Raw genomic sequence first — 15,622 nt, 5'->3', positions numbered from 1 at the left:
AAAGAAAGAAAGAAAGAAAAAAAGAAAGAAAGAAAGAAAGAAAAAAAAAAACAACAAACAGAACTCTCTTTCTTTCTCTTTGTGCCTCCTTTGAAGAAGTCCTGTATTTATTTCGCTGGACTGCTATAACAAAGCCACACAGATGGGAGGCCTAAGCAACAGTCATCTTTTCTCTAACAGTTCTAGAAGCTGAAGTCCAAGATCAAGGTGATGGCAAGATGAGTTCTTTCCAGGACTTCTCTCCTTGGCTTGTAGAGGGATGTTTTCTCTCTATGTTGTCACATGGTCCTCTCTCCATGTACGTCTGTGTCTTAATCTCCTCTCATAAGAACAGCAGTCTTTCTGGATTAGTGTCCCAGCCTTATGACCTCATTTTACCTTAAGTCACTCTTCACAGGCCCTATCTCCAAACACAGTCACATTGTGAGATCTTGGGAGTAGGACATCAACATATGAATTTGAGGTGGGGAGGGGGGACACAACGCAGCTCATAACAGGCCCTCACTGTGGAATCTTCCCTGTAGAGATTACTGTGTTCATCACCTGGCATCCTACCCAGTGATAACTAAATAGAATATGGCTCAATTGTTTTTTGACCTCATTATGTATCCATGAAGAATTTCTAGCAATATTCTTGGCTGGATGCCCACAAATCGACTCCAACAACGCCCATGCAACTCACTACCCTTCCAGCTCTGATGCCATTACTGAACTCAGGGTTTTTGCAAATTGGGTCAAAAACTAGGATGTGAAAACCTTATGGGTCACCTAACCCTAGACTAACAAATAGGTTTTTCATTTTTAGACCAAATGTGAAAGGTAAAAATGAGTACCATGATCATTTAACCATGTCTACCATGGGCACAGGATAGAAATGGTGGCTTATATGTCATATAATTCCAATCCTGACCTAATTCAAATCCCCTATAGAAATTAATGGCTGGAGTGTGGAAATGACTAACATAGTCACACCACCACCTGGAGACAGAATTGTATCTAAGTTCCTAGAATTCAGTTCTTTACTTGTAATTTAATATCCCTTTTATTATACTCACACATTGATTTTCAATAATTAAAGCATGAAAACAAGGTTACTCATTGATATTTTCTTGAAAACATAAGTTTAAAAAATTGTTTCAGGAATTCTGGGATTGTTTTAGTAACTGACCACATAGGAATTAAAATCTTTAGTATAATAGTCTTGATAGTGAGGTTAAAAGTCTAGACAGGGGTGTCAAAATAATGAATAAGTCTTGGTTGAGCCCATGTGCTATAGCTCTCAAAGATATACATCAATTTTATGTAAACCAGAAATCATAATTTTTAAAAGGCATAATATTAAAAAGAATAGGCTATGAAAGAGTTAAATGCAAACTATTTTTTCTGGGACTTGATGAATCAGAGAAACATTCTCAGTGAAATGCTTTTTAAAGGATTAACAGAAATATTTTATTCAAAGAGGAAGAAGACTCATGATAGTGAGAACAACAAAGCAATGACCCAAGTGAGAAAGGCTAGGGCTTGTCTGGGGAGTAGGAGCAGCAGCACAAGACAGCTTGGGGCAGAGAAGAGTCTAGATGGATGGGAGCCGTGGTCACTCTGGGCTTTGTTCTGTTTTTACAGCTACACATTAGTCTCCCACTCTCCAACAACTGGAAGCCTAGACGTCCTTCAAAAATCAGTATGTATCTCACTTGTCCAGTTATTTATGAGCACCAGAACAGGAATATACTTGTGTTGAGGGTCCCCAATTCCACTCTTGGGTTCAATGATTGAGTAGGAGGACTCACAGAATATTAGAAAGCTATTATACTAATGACTATGGTTTATTACAATGAAAGGATACAGATTAACAAAGAGAAAAGGTTCATAAGGAAGAGTCTAAGAGAAATCAAACATAAGCTCCTAGTTGTCTTCTAGTGGAAAGGCAAAATGTTATGGTTGAGTGAATGATTTGTTGACAATAACACATATGTTGATGTGCTTGATTGAGCCAATATACAGTGTATTCTCAATGAGATTTTTCCATTGCTATAATGATGTACAGTGAATGAATGTAAATAAAGAAAAAAATGTATATAAAAAAAAAAAAAAAAACTCATGTTGAAACTTGGGGCCCATATAGTAGTATTAATAGGTGGGACCAAATGAGAGGTGACTGGATCCTGAGGGCTCCTTCCTTACTAGTGCACTAATGGGTTACTATGAGAGTGGGTTGTTATAAAGTGGCTTTCTCTTGCTCTCTGTCTCACTGTGGTGATGTCCTTCATGATATGATGCTGGCCTGTTGACCTTGGACTTCCCAGTCTCCCGAACTATGTGCTATATGAACTGCTATTCTTCGTAAATTGCTGAATCTGTAGAATCCAGTCATAGGAACAGGAAACAAACTAAGACACAAAGACAGCACATAATTTTCCCAATAGTCATGTCAGACAACACATATGAAGTGATGCGAACCAGGGAAGCTCATCGAAGCCGAGGTTTTCAGGACTTCTCTTGTGAGTTGGTCATTTAGGCATGAAACACATACTTGGTTGACCTTATTACTATCCCCAGCCTTCTCCATGGTCAAGGCAGTAACATGTGATCTAGACCTCCATGAATTACATTTGTTAGTGGGATGGTTAACTTTCTGTGTCAACTGACCTGGACCACAGGGTGCCCAGATAAAACATTATTTCTGGATGTGTCTGTGAAGATATTTCTGGAAGAGATTAGCATTTTAATTGGTAGATTCAGTACAGTAGATTGCCCTCCCCAATGTGCGTGGGCATCATCCAATCTGATAAGAAATTACATAAAGCTAAAGAAGAAAGGAGGAATTCACCAGCTTCCTTTTATTTTTTGCCCAAGCACTTGAGCTGGGATATCACTTCTTGTCTTTCGTTGACCTTGGACTGAGATTTATGCCACCAGCTTCACCAGCTCCTCTCAGGCCTCTGGACTCAGACTGACTGACAGCACTAGCTATCCTGGGTCTCTAGTTTGTAGACAGCAGATAGTGGAACTCCTCAGCTTTCATAAGCACATAAGCCAATTTTTCATAACAAATCTCCTTTTGTATATCTATACATCTGTAGATCTATGTGTCTATCCATTAATTCTATTTCTCTGGAGTACTCTGACTAATATTGTTAGTATAGACTACCCGTGCTGTAGCCCAAATTCCCAGGTAAACAAAGACACTTTTATCAGGGCAGATATCCCAAGGGCTTAGAGATTATCTTCCCAGAGTAGAGGAATAGCTGTCCTTTCTTTGAAATAAGCACTAATCAAGGACCCTAGGTCAGCTGAGCTTACTCCTAGCTGCATATCATTGTCTTCTTGTATTCATTTGCCTTCTCCAAGCAACTTCCCTGCCTTCCTCCACTTACCCTTCCTCAAAGTGCTCATTACCCTGAAGTCTCTGCTTCTCTCCTCCCTTTATTATTTTATCCAAGCTCCACCCTACTCTTTTCCACATCCAAATTTCTCATTTTGTAAATATAAAATAAACTGTGAGGACTCTATTGGAAGTACTTTCTCTCTCTCTCTTTCTCTCTCTCTCTCTCTCTCTCTCCTTTCTCTTTCTCTCTTTCATGGAAGAAATGAATAAGCCTTGGGCCTGCTGGTGGCATGGTGTTTAAGGTAGCCAGATCCCATGTGGATGATTGCATGATTCAAGTCCAAGACCCAGAAGCTTGAAAAATGTGCCAGGCACATGTGCATGCATGCCTGAAATCCTGAGCAAAGAATGGAGAGAAGGTTGCAACATGGCTATTCCCTTGGGAGATGATTTCTCATTTTCCCTCTATCTCTCTGTCTGTCTCTCTCCAGTGAGCACATGCACCCTATAGCAAACTAAAATATATATATATAAGCTTGATTCAGTCCATTTAAAAACAATCTGTGGGTCACCAAGGTATTCAACCAGAATCTTTAGGATGAAAGACATTGTTTTCATGAATTAATGAAGAATTGATGTTGTAGCACATACTACCACTATACTCTTCCTTATCAATAAGATCTTATTGATAAGGAAGAGAGGGCAGGAGAATATTTGCATTCTTGTGCACACAGGAGGGCAATGCACAAAGAGCCCTATTAGGAAACAGGCCAGGTCAGGTAAAGGTCTTGTTTCAGTTTAAATCTATGGTGGCTCTGGCTGTCTCTGTAGTGCACATGGGAAACTAGATCTCACATGGCTGAGTGCAGTTTGTCCTGCCTGGGAAACGTGAAAAACATGCCAGGCATGTGTACGTATGTGCCCCAAATCCTAATGGGGTAGAGAAATGGAGGAAAAAGGATTGCATTGTGACCATGATCTTTCTCTCTGTCTGTCTGTCTCTCTTCTCTCTCTTTCTCTCTCTCTCTTTAGTGAGTGTATGTACCCCGTAGCAATAAAAAAAATTACATCTGAAAATAAAAAAAAAAAAGTGGACCTATTGTGTATTAGATGGGAACCCAGAAAATCTGCTGGGGGAGCTTTATTTATTTATTTATTTGAGAGAGAAATTTTTGCTATAGGGTGTATGTGCTTGCTGGAGACAGAGAAGCAGAAAGTGAGAAATCACAAAAATCACCCCCTCCCCCCCAGAGAGGATACCAAGCCACGATCTCTTCTCCTCCATTCTCCTCTCAGGATTTTGGGCATGCATACACCACACACACACACACACACACACACACACACAGAGTGTGAATTTTAAGCCACCAGGTCCAGGACTTGAACCGCAGTCGAGTACATGGGAGTACAACAATATAACCATTATGCCATCTGCTGGTCCTTATTTTTAACATTTTAACTGTTGCTAATCCAAGTTTCTCTGTTGGTGTGATTTTTGTTGACATGACACAAAGGAGAAGATTTTAACCTAATTTTTGGACGTGAAGGAACCATTTGTAGATTCTATCAATTTCTACCCACCCCCATTCACAGAAAACATCCCCACTCTTCAGCCCAGCATGTTCATGGTTATCCCAAATCAGCCACTGCTGACAATGTCTGCAACCTTATCTTTGCTCTGTTTCCAAATCAAGACCCCAGGACTCTAGGAATCAATATGGGCCCTTTTACACATCACAGTGGAAGCCTCTCTCTGCCCGGAACCCACTTTCCTCCTTCCTTCCCTGGATTTGCTTTCAGGCCTCAATCCTCCCAGAAACCCTGAAGTCCTGGACTCCTCATCCTTTCTGTCATCTGCTAAGGCTCTAGCATCTGATGATCCTGGCCTTACTCACACCTCAGCTCTTTGTTCAAAGTGTCTTCTGTCCATGTCCAGGTGTATGACCTGAATTCCACATACTCATGTCCTACAAAAAGCTCATGATCACCTTGCATATTTACTTTTTCTGAATGAGGATAAAACTGTGAAGTGCCTACTTTTAATAGTAAGCTTATTTAAACATGCCTGTGTAGAAATAAACAATGTTTTTATTAAAAGCATCACTTGCAGTCTTGCTCATAGTTCACCGAGCATCTTGGACAGATGTTACCATGCCATCTTGGGATAAAGCCATTGGGAATCTGACTGCTTCCTGCTTGACTAGTTGAGTCATGGAACTTTTATAGTTTTGTTTTGATTCTACCATTGAACATTTTATATGAAGACACAAGTTCTGTTTGATTAACACTAAGATGGTTGTTTGCTTAATCCTTCTATAAGGAAGTATTAATGATTTCTGCTCACCATGCTGGATTGTTAAGCCACCTTTGAAAGATTTTCACAATGGCACAGAACACTGAAAATGTGAGGCTGTACATTAATAATAGTTATAAATAACAATAATAATGATCCCAAGTTAAGTTCTTCTACTTCTTTCTTCTTGTATCAACTGATTCCATTAAATGCCCTCTGGAAGTATCCAAGAACAACATTGATTGAGGTCACCTCTAGCTAATGTTTCTGTCATGTAGCACTTTGTGGTTCCAAATGAAGTAATCACTGGAGTTCCTTTCTATGAGGGTGTTTATAAGAATCTGAATACTGATGGACAATCTTCTGGTGATTTGTCTCCTTGCATAACTGCCTCCCCTCTTATCTGGAGGTGCTGGTGCACAAAGATCATGTCTCACCTTTGCCAATAGTGCCTGGCATCATCCGGATAAAGGGTTGATTAATTAATCCACTACTGGAGTTGATCACTCAGGGCAATGTGCTCTTCCTGGAACCCAATAACCAGCACAATAAGACAATGGTGAAGTGTGGGGCTCCAGGCCACCATCTGCTATCTGTCTTGGCCAGATCTTTATCCCACCTGAGAGATCTGTGTGATTCCAACCCACAGTCCTAAAGCCATCTGAGAAGTAAACAAACCAAGTGCCCCCAAAGTTTCAGGGGCAGAGCTCAGGGATACATGCCTGTACATCCCCTAAATCAGGTATAATGGAAATGTAGCTCAAGCTGTAGCCCCTAAGAAGTAATCTAGGCTGTGGTGTTGTCACTAATAGAAAAGCAGAGTTGGTGTGCAGTCTGCCCTCCTCAGAGGCTGACACAATTGATTAATGGCTTTTGGAAGATGAATGCTAGAAAATTAAGACCAATACCAAAAGGCTTTACCTTGGGTGAAGTCTCTCCTGCAAATCACATCCCTGAAATGCTTTTCTGGATTGCAATGATAGGGTTACAGAAACACGACAAGCATGCCTGAGTAAACAGGTAGTGTGTGCTTGGGAAGGAGCCAAGGGGTTTATATGTAGATGCCTGGCTGCTGGGAAAAGAGGGAGCACATAACCCTGGAATAGGGAATAGTTACAGAGAGACTTCTACTTCCTCTGACTGCAGGATAAAGGATGGTGTGAGAGGCAGATGGGAGTCAAGTTTAGGAGATCTGAGAAAAAAGTGATCACTTCTCAGAAGAAAGAAAAGTCAAATGCATTTTCTGCTTTCTGCAGGTCATATATTGGGAATGCTACCTATGCTGACATTTTTTTTTTCCATATATTCCCCAAGAAACTCAGAGAGATCAGATGGTCATGGAGCAGTTACATCTCCTGCCAGAATCATTCTGCCACCATACCACCAAGTCAAAGGGGAAACTGAACAAATCAATGTGTGCTGCTTGCTGCTCCCCCCACCTGTGGCCCATGCCATTTCTACCACTCTGCCTTACAAAACAAGCAGACAAGTTTTCTATGGTTTCCACAGCAAAGTAAAACTTGGTGGCCTACAACAAGACACATTCATGCTCTCACTGTTCTAGAGGTTATAAGTCTGAAATACAAATTACTGTATCAAAATTAAGGTGTCAGTGGGGTCATGCTCCCTCAAGGCTCCCAGGGTTTTGAGTCCTTGCTTTTTCCAGATTCCAGAGCTGTGTTCCTTGGCTTATGGTTCTTTCCTCCATATGCAGAGCCAGCTGCATAGCATCTTGCTGCAGTCCACACCTTGCCTGCTTTTCTGCCTCCCTCTCACAAGGACCCTGCTGATTACAAATATGGCCCACCTCAGTAATCCAGGAGAGACTCCTTGTCTCAAAATCCTCAACTTAATCACACATGCAAAATTCTTTCTGCAATATAAGATCATATTCCCATGTTCTAGAAAAGTGTATGTACATATCTTTGGGATTATCTGCTGGGGACCAGTCTTGGCGGGGGTGGGTTGACTCATTGGAGGCAACACTAGAAAAGAAGAAGACTGAGGCCTCGGTGCCTTTTTCATGCATATCCTTAGCCACACACCCCCAGAAATTGCTCTCTGAGGAGTGACAACTGCTAGGAATTATTGTGCCTTTTTATTGAAAATGTGTTACATGCAAGTAAATGGGTGAGGGGCTACGTGTTTTAATTATCAGCTCATAAAGTTTTAACAATAGGGTACAGAAGTTCCATTTAGGGTTGGATTAAAGGTGGGTCTAGTGCAGTTTTGCAATTGTTCGTTTGATGTAGGCGTCTTCATGGAATGCAGTTTCGGGAAAGCAGGTTCCAGCAAACAGAGATAATTATCAGCTAATGTGGTGCAGCAGCCATCTTGTGAGTACCGAGCACAATACTGAGAAAAGAAAATCTCAAGTATAGATATTAGTTCTTATGAGTTTTAATAAAGAATGGAACTTATATAATTTTATAGGGATTTAAAACTTAATCTAAAGAATCCTAATATATCTTAGAAGGGTAAAACTACTATTTACTAGGTAAGGGCAGGGACAGCTTTTTCAACTGGTGGTAATGTGTCTAACAAGTAAATGAAGAACTTTAAGGTGAGTTTGTGGCACACTTAAAACGTTCTATTGTGCCTGTGGTGCTACTGCTATGTATTTTATTAAAACATTAGCTGTAGTGGGGCGAGAGTGCCCTAGGCCCCCTTTGGCCTAAAAGATTATTCTTAAGCTTATGTTAAATGTATCTTGAAGGGCCTTCCAAAAGTCAAAAAGATTTTTGCCTAGATGTGACTTTAGCACACCTTCTATTGTGGCCATGCTAGAGTGAAGCATTGTAATTAACAGTAGGTAGTCAGAGCAAAGGAGAGCAGTCAGGGGACTTCCTAGAAAATTTTATCATATACTCAGGATGTATAATAGAGCTATGTAATTCTTTTATAGTAGTATATTGGGGAGTCAGAGGGGGGTCGCTTCCCAGCAGGGCTACCACAGTTTCTGGAGCAAATAGCAAGCAGCCTTGCTGACATGCTATTTTATTCTTAGATCGGGGGGGGGGAGTGGAGGTGGGACACACGGCCCGGCCTTGTCAACGTGCTGGCCCGACCTAAGAGGTAAAGGTCAAAAGCTTAAAACAAATCCTGGGGCCCTACTGGGTCGGACTCCTCCAATCATCACTCATTCAACCCACCAAGACAAACGACATAAAGTTCCTTTGCTACAAACCATTTATCTATATCCTCTGAAGAGATCCTAGTCATTCTTCTCTTCTTCAGCTTTCTGGAACACTATCACCACATCTTCTTAGGAGCTAAAATGACCACAGTGAATTTGGACTTTGCCTGAACATCTCCTGGGCTGAAGAATTGTAACAGTACAGTCACTTCTGCTACAATGCAACATAGGTACTCCTGAAAGTAATTGCCTTGTGGAGAACCACACAATAAAATCACCTGGCAGGGTTAGGGGAGCACATTCGAAAATCTCCATAGTAACATGCAGTGAAAGATGGGAGGCTAATAAACACAATATCACCTTGTTACCCATATTAGATGGCTACAAAATATGTAAATGCTGCAATAAACAGGGCACCTGACCTTGGCGTTGGCTTATGGATATAAATGTTGGAAGGGCTGCAGCTTGTGACTCAGTATGAGGGATGGAAGGAGGGTGATTTGAACTCAGATAGGGAATTCTAACACCAGATGTGGACAAAAATGGCTCATAACCTACACGGCACAAGGACTGTGGCATGAAGATGTTTCAGCAGTGTGTGCATGCATGGTATAGTGTATTCATTTCTTAGTGGCTCCATTTGGCCAGGTGCAGGTTTCTGCACTCACCTACATACACCCACATTTTCCATATTTCAGTTTCTTCCAGACATAATTTCATATAGCAAATGCGAAATTTTGATTACATCGTACTCATATTATTCCCTGATAGTATCAACCAAGTTAAATCAAATTTGTTTTTGCAGAACCAGCTGTTGTAGCAGAACCAACTGTGGGGTGGGCAGTGGGGGGCTGGTCCATTCCTCCTCCTCTGGATGAGACCTAAATTCCACTGTCAAAGTAAGCTATGGAAATTGGGGCAGCTGGAGGGGAGCCAGCTGTGTATGCACTGTGACCTATAGAGGATACATACACACACACACACACACACATACACACGCACACACACACACACCAATCATGCGTGGTACTCTGAGCCACCATTGTCCCTCTCCCAATTACATCTCCCAAAAACATGCCACTGCCCTGACTTGTGCTGTTATTTATTTTGTCTGCTTATGAGGTTTCCTCTACTTCCTTGACATGCTCTAGAGAGATGAGGCCCTCAACTCTTCAGGTTAATATGAGCCAATCCAAAGAACCCAGGCAGGGAAAACTGCAGACAGAGTCAGAAATATGGCCAAAAAGGAGTGGGGCATGGCCCAGATACGGAGGCCAGGGTGATTAAAATGACCAATGTGTCAGGCACGAAATAGTAGCTCCTGACATCTACCGAGCGTCGAGAATCAGGCCCCTTATATCACTGCAGGAAATGGGCAATTTTATGCCAACTGGGAGCTGTGCATCTTGAGGTAATGGTGAGCATAATTCATGTCATTTGCACTGGCCAAGACCTGCTTGCAAAGAGAATTTCACCCCGAGCTCAGGTTTCCAAGCTTCTAGGCTTTCAAGCCAGACCTTAAAAAATGTATTTAAAAGAATGCTGAAATATTTGCCTTGCTCTAACTGAGATTAAGTGCCAGTGAAAATGGCCAGATTGATGGTCCCTGGAGACAGAAGTTGCCCTCCTTATGTCCAGATGAATCAACCCGGGCTCAGTATCTGGTCCACACCCTCCTTCCCGCCCACACACATATACACAACACACATGTAATTTCACACACACATATGCAAACGTGTTCACACACATATACACACAATCTCGTAAACACATACAAACATACATGTACATGCAAACACACACTATTTCACACACATACAAATACACATCCACATGTCACCTTTTTCTTGCTCTCACTTTTCATTTCCAATTTTTTTTATTTGTTCCTAGTTGCTTACCTCGACACATGCCTGAGGTGATTCCAGTGTGCAAAAGCAAAAAGTTGTTGAATCCAGAAGCCATTCCTGTGATTGTCCCTCAAGAGCCTCAGGATATGGAGCACTTTCAACAACCAGTATTTCATTTCTGGAAAAGACCTGGCTCTTGGAATAAAAGTGATAAGGCTGCTTCCCAAGGGAAAAATTAAAAAATAGGATTCAGCAAAGGGTTTAAAAAAGAAAATACACAGGGGAACCAGCAGTTAGCGTAATGGCTATGTCGCTGGACTCCCATGTAGTCGATCATGGTTCACATCCCAGACCCGGTGGCTTAAAACTCACGCCGGGCACGTGTGCGTGCGTGCCCAAGATCCCGAGAGGAGAATGGAGAAGGGATTGCGGCGTGACCATCCCCCCTTGGGGGTGATTTCTTGCTTTCTGTCTCTATGTCTCTCTCTGTCTGGTGAGCGCATGCACCCTATAGCGAAAAACCTCTCCAAAAAAAAAAAAAAAAAGAAAGAAAGGAAAGAAAATACACAAAGATCTATGTTATATTAGAATACTTTTAAATAATCCACATTTCTCCATATTGTCTCAATTTTCTGCAATGAACACATGTTGCAAATACATAAAAACACAGAAGCAAATGTTTATATGATCCCAAATTCCACCAAACAAATATCCTCTGTTAACAGTTTAGTATATTTTGTTTCACTCAGCTTTCTAAATATATACAACCCTACATAATTCCTGTATGTTCACACGCAAATAAAAATCACATTTTTTCCAATGGGATCATATTATAAATAATTTCATAGCATTTTCCACATAGTAACACATTATATACATTTCCCCATAAACTAGAGACATACCAACATATAATGTTACATATAGCATCTTTCATTTAATATTCTACCATAACTCTTTTCCCATTGGTTAATTTTTAAGTCACAATTTAAATGATTGCATCATATTTGTCAACATGAACATGCCCTCGCTGTTTTGTTTTGTTTAAGATTTATTACTTTTCAAGAGTTGTTTTTTTTTGTTTTTTTGTTTTGTTTTGTTTTGTTTTTAACCTTGAGGTACATGTGCTCACTGGAGAGAGAGAGAGACAGACAAACAGGCATAGTGAGAGGAAAAGTGAGAAATCATCCCTTGAGGGGATTCCCATGCTGCAATCCTTTCTCCTTCATTCTCCTCCTGGTATCTTGGGCACTCACATGCACACCTGCCTGGCATGATTTTGAACCCACAAGGTTTGAGACTCAAACCATGTTCATTCATGTGGGAGTCCAGTGACATAACCACTATGCCATCTGCTGGTCTCATGTTTAAGATTTATTTATTTATTTTTTGTTGATATCATTATTTTTTAAATTTACTATAGGGCATATGTTCTCACCAGAGAGAGAGAGGGAGGGAGCAAGCCACCAGGTCTGGGACTCAAATTGTAGGCAGCATGTGGGAATCCAGAGCTTTAACCATCAAGCCACCTGCTGATCCCTGCTCTAGCTGTTTTAATTGCTCCTCTGCTGTCGAATAGTTTGATGACTAACAGTCTTTTTATTCTGCTAAAGAATGTTGCTCTGAGAAACCTTCTGCATGAGACTTTGCACAGGTATGCTTGTGGCTTCAGGATAAATTCTTAGTAGCTTGCCAAGCAGCGAAGTACTTTGCTAAATTGTCTTCTTTGAAGGTTCCACTGATCTGTATTCCCACCAGTCGAGCGTGGCAGTAATATTTTGACCTAGACTCTACAGTCATGAATAGTATTTCCTTTCTGGTTTGTTTTGGTCCAGTTTGACAAGTGAAAAATGGGCACTCCTCCCATTTTTAGTTTATATTGCTGCAGACTTCCAAGAGTTTGCAAAATTTTGTCAAAGCCCCTTTCTCTTTTTGTTTTGCTTAGGTTTATTTAGCCCTATCCTTCCTCTCCTCATCTAATAGCTGAAGGGACCTAGTGTGTTGAGTGTTCTCAGACAAAGCTGAGTTTATTGGGCTGCTTGGAACATCATTACATAGCGATTCCTCCAAAGGGTTTATGGGTTCCATACTCTACTCTCTGGCTGAGTTATCCTCACCACCTTAGTTTAAATCACGTTTCTTTTTCACTCAGACCTTTGCAATGCACTCTGACGGAGGTCCTGGGTATATGGTGGCTTTAAGAGCACCCTTCCCCATCTGGCAACCCAGTTCATCTATTTAAACCCAAGTCTGATTACATTTATGACCTGGAAATAACAATGGAAATAGCCAACTCTACAAACATAATAATTATTGTGGTTTATTTATAAACACAAATATGTATCATCAGACCTGGAGAAAGGCAAAGATGCCTTTCTCAGGGTGATCAGATACAGAGGTTCTTTGTATTTGGTTTTGGGAGTGAGAGACAAGGTTTGAAATTTAGTGAAAAGGGTTTCCCATTGGTTTGGCCCAAAGAGGTGGGACATCTAAAAACAGGGTGCAGGGAAGGGGGCTTGTAGGCCATAGGTGAGTTTTACAATTCTTAGATTGGTGATTGGAAAAGAAGGTGTGTTTTGGGAAGGGATCAGCAAAAAAGTGTACCTTAACAGAGATAAGGGGGTATGTATTCATCTACAGGATACTGTCCTAAGGACAGAATCTACAAAGAGTCCTGTTATCAAGGAGTCAAGATGGTTGGTTAATTATTGTGGATGTGGCTCATCCATTGCAAAGATACTATGCCATGGACAGGATGTAGGCCCTGTTATCAACTGGGCTAAAATGGTCTGTTAATGTTTGTGAATATGATTCACTCCAGGCCCTCTGGAAGGATTTTTGGAAATAGAAAAAAAGCAGTTATACTTCTATCCTCGAGACATTGCTTCCCTCTACTCTTAAGATAAGCATGATGCCCAACACCCAGTGAAAGTCCATAATCCATGTTCATCTGAGGTGGGCTTAGCCCTGCCCCTTTAACTGGGAAACCTCTGCCCTAAACCTTTCCTTCTGACCCTACACCCAATGAAAAGCTAGAATCTATGAGCATCTGAGGTGGGCCTATGGTGTACTTGTCACTAGATTCTAGGTTTGTCCATATTTTAAAATATTTTGTGAATCAATAAAATGTGGAAAAAAATTTAGCATGGGGGGGAAGCAAAAGGAAAAACTGGTAAAAGTATGCTTAATTGACAAAAAATGAGAAACGATTTGCTGATGATAATGTATATGGTAATATCTTTATCTTGATTGACATGCATGGTATTTGTGTTGGAAAAAGAAATGTATACTGTAAAGACATATAATTAAATGTAGGTAAATTTAAAAATTAAAAAACATATAAGGATGAATTTCTTTCATGTGGCCTTGAGATCCGGTCTAGCAGGTGTCTCTACCCTCCATCCTAACCCTTGATTTGGCACTACCTCCAGCAGGTACAGCTCTCACTTTATATTCTCATCTTGTGCCCACAGCTCAGAATGATACCTGGTAGATGCTTAATAATTTTAAGTTTAGTGAATAGTGAATAAATAAATGAGTGAATGAATAAATAATCTATACTATTAGGAGGAAAAGTTATCTATTAGACTTGAATTGGACCCTTAAAAAGCTATGTCGTTGTCTCAACCCCTAGTACCATAGAATGTGATCTTATTTGAAGATAGGGTCAGTGCAGATATAGTAAGTCAAGATGAGGTCATACTGGAGTAGGGTGGGCCCTACTGTAATATGATGGATGTACTTATAAGAAAACAGACATTCAGGGAAGAGGCCAAGTGACAAGGGAAGCAGAGATTGAGGTGACACATCTGCAAATCAAGGATCACGACATCTGCAGCAAGGACTTCCAGCAGCCACCAGAGCAGGAGAGAGGCCTGGAACAGATTCTCCCTCAGAGCCTGCAGAAGGAACCAGCCCTGCTGGCACCTTGAAAGCAGGCTTCTGCCCCTAAGACTGGAAGGAAATAAATGTCTGTTGTTTTAGCCACTCAGCTTTCAGCAACCAGAGGAAACTCATATACCATCATCCCCTAAAAGACTTCACATGCATCTTTGAGGAGGTCATGTTTTTCCATCTCAGAACTGCCACGATACTGAAGGCAGTGTGCTGAGAGGGCTGGCCACACGAAATGGGGCAGGTGGCTTCTCTCTAAAAGAAAGAAATAAATAAAAAACCTGGGCACTGTGGAGGATGGGGAGTGACACAGAAAGGCAAGTTTTGCCTTTGCTGCCCTGCCCGCAACTGTCCCCACACCCCGCTATTTCCTCCTAGAATGCCTAAGAGTCCACATGCATTTCCACCTACATTAAGGCCTCCAGCCTGCAAGACAAAGGCTGCTTGTTCCCTGTAAAATATTGGAGCCGGCTCTGGGTCAGACTGCCAGCTCTGCAGTGAATAGGAGGAGGTTTATTGCGGAGTCGCCCCAGAACTTGCTTCCCAGAGTGGAGAGCAGGCTAGAGCGTTATCTGTGCCTCATGCATATGTATTTATGGACATTTAAAGAGGCCCATTGCAGAAATGCATATTTAGCAGCTTCACACAATGTGTTTTATTGCCCATGTAGGTCCCTTTGTAATATCCTCTGGAAATTCATATTAAAGGAGATTTCAAACCCAAATGACTGACCCGGCAAGCCCTTATGGTCCCTGTCTGCAAGGAGGTTTTATTTAATAACAAAGTGTCTTATTTAAAGTTGTGCCTATTGATGAGATTGCCCATGGAGGCGCTAACGTTTCCAGAATGCAATATTATATGTGTTATTGGCTGAATCAACCACTATACCTCTATCAGGCCAATTTCCCCTTTATGTTCTGGGTACTTAAAAACCCTTAGAAGATTCTCATGTATTTCTGAGCAAAAAAGCATGTCGCAGATTTTTTTACTTTTTTGAAAAACTGGTAAAGCTATGTAAATCGCATCCAAAAGCAGTTCCTCAAGAATAAAGTGGAAATAATGCATGCTTAGGTAGAATGATGTGTTCTGTTAGCCTACTTCAAGACTGACCCTATGCACACTGGGAA

This window comes from Tupaia chinensis, unplaced genomic scaffold, assembly GCF_000334495.1.
Source record: "Tupaia chinensis unplaced genomic scaffold, TupChi_1.0 Scaffold138365_1, whole genome shotgun sequence".
NCBI lineage: Eukaryota > Metazoa > Chordata > Mammalia > Scandentia > Tupaiidae > Tupaia > Tupaia belangeri.
This window is presented reverse-complemented; position numbering follows the sequence as displayed.